Below are 2327 nucleotides of genomic sequence, written 5' to 3'. Positions count from 1 at the left end.
TTTGTTTTGTAACACTGTATTCTGTCCCTTGCAGAAACAATTACGCTCGGCATGGATTATACGCAGAATGAGTCATACGATTTGGTCGGATAATGACTTCCACGATTGGCTATACCGAAACCCAAGGAAGAAACAAATTGCCCGGTTTAATTTAACTACTGCTTTGATTTCCTCCTAGCATTCTGCAAAATACGTGTGATATCTGACCACACTTTTATTTCTGATTGAAACTACAAGTTCTGTTATTCGTCAATATGGACATTAACTGTTTGAATTATTTTTCACGTAAAAATATTTTAATAGTGCAACCAAAAATCTTTGAGAAGATTTTCTTATACATGCATTCTATCCAGAAATGAAATATATTTACAAAATATAACAAGCATGTAATATTTGTAGTAATTTAGGATGTAAAAATACAATAAAAACTAGAAATTGCGTTTAGAGAGAAAAATTGCAATGACACCATGGTTTACATTTTTGTATTTAATTTACACCTTGTTTGTATCTTTGGTTCAGAATATTTTTCTTACGTATCTGCACATTTTCTTTGCATGTATTTCAAATATTCCATGTATTTTCTTTGAACCTATAAGAAAATAATCGATATGATTAAACTTCCCGATTTCTTTTTGCATCTTTTTGTTAACAATCGTAAGTGAGATACGACTCGATCAAATAGCATGACTCACTCTGTATATGTACATAATTAAAATTGTAATACGCTGACTCAGCCTTTCGACGGCAGATTCACTAGTAAAAACAACGATCGTGTTTTAAGAATTGAGGAACATCTCTTATGTTAGTATTCTGTGCTCCTGGAAATTTTAAAGTAAGCTTTCTATTTCCGAGTGTATTTCGTTTGAACCATGAAGTACAACGTTAAAAATAGGCAAACTTGGTGTTCATTAGGAACGAGTAATGTTCCTATGATGGAAATAGTTTTACATGGCTTAAGAAATAAAAAATATACAAATCACATACTCGAGAACTAATGGAAGGTTATTTAGTATTTAGTTATAATTTCTTAAACAACTTATCATATTTTTAAGGGTTATAATAAACGATTTTTAAGAGTTATAAAATCGGGTTATATATAAATGAACCATAACAAAAAGTAATTAATGATAAAAATTTACATGTCATGAAAATCTCCTTAACTATACAGCACACAAATCAATCGTGATCAGTCGCAAGGAATGACAAAATAATTACAAATAATTGTTGAGGTTATTAGTGATCACATTAAAAAACGATTAAAATATTTCGTCATTATAACCTACGAGACTGTATTGCGTAAGTACATTATTTAATTAATTTTATATTGTATGTATTTTGTCTGTTTACATTGCATGTTTATATTGCTTGTGTATTTATCTTTGTACCATGATAATATTTTTTATTTGATCACATTTTTGCAATATTTTATAATTTCCTCTATAAATAATGATTATACTTTTTTTATTACGTAAAAGGTATAAAATCATATCGTAAAATTTTTTGTTGTCAATAACCGTAAAAATTCCCCCAAATTTAACTTTGTTTCATAAAGTTTTCTTATATTAATTTCAATTTTTTTATATAAAAATTTTTAGTTTATACGATCAAGTTTAATAGCATTAACAGCGTCTATAAATCTGTTTTTATCAAGCTTATGACTTTAAAAGATTGTTTTGCTAGTCGCAATCAATTAAGCAACCATTTAAGACTCATGTCAGTCATCTATTTAAGGTACTATTGTTAATGGCGTAGGTCAGTGGTTGTTAAGCATAGATATTTCAGTTGATTAGTTAAACGATTAACAGAATGAACAAAGAATTTTTTAGATAACCTTTGAATGATTATATTATTTTTCACTTCTAATTTTTTATATTTTTAAATATTATATTAATTTGCATCGAATTATTATGTATTATGTCATAATCTACAATCACTTTGTATTATATTACAGATCATTTAAACAAATTTCTACGTGAAAACATGTCTAAATAAAACTAAGTAATTAAAATAAATTTAGTAATTAAAGAACGCGATATTGGAAAAAATTTAGGTTATGACTCTTAAAAACAAAGGTATATACTATTATAATTATGATAATATAATTACGAACAAAATTTATATGAACGAAGGTATTGTATTCAAACTCATACATCATAAAAATTCCTTAATATTTGAGTGAATTGAAAATTTAAATTCGTAAGAGTATCAATTAATTAACAGGGACGGAAAATGTTAATATTTAAATTACATTATTTATATAAGAGAATTTACTTGCATAATGTATCAAACTACAATAAATATAATTTAAATTTTCACATAAATTTCTT

This window comes from Eufriesea mexicana, unplaced genomic scaffold (genome assembly GCF_001483705.2).
Source record: "Eufriesea mexicana isolate 0111107269 unplaced genomic scaffold, ASM148370v2 scaffold1532, whole genome shotgun sequence".
Lineage (NCBI taxonomy): Eukaryota > Metazoa > Arthropoda > Insecta > Hymenoptera > Apidae > Eufriesea > Eufriesea mexicana.
Note: the sequence above shows the minus strand (reverse complement) of the source record.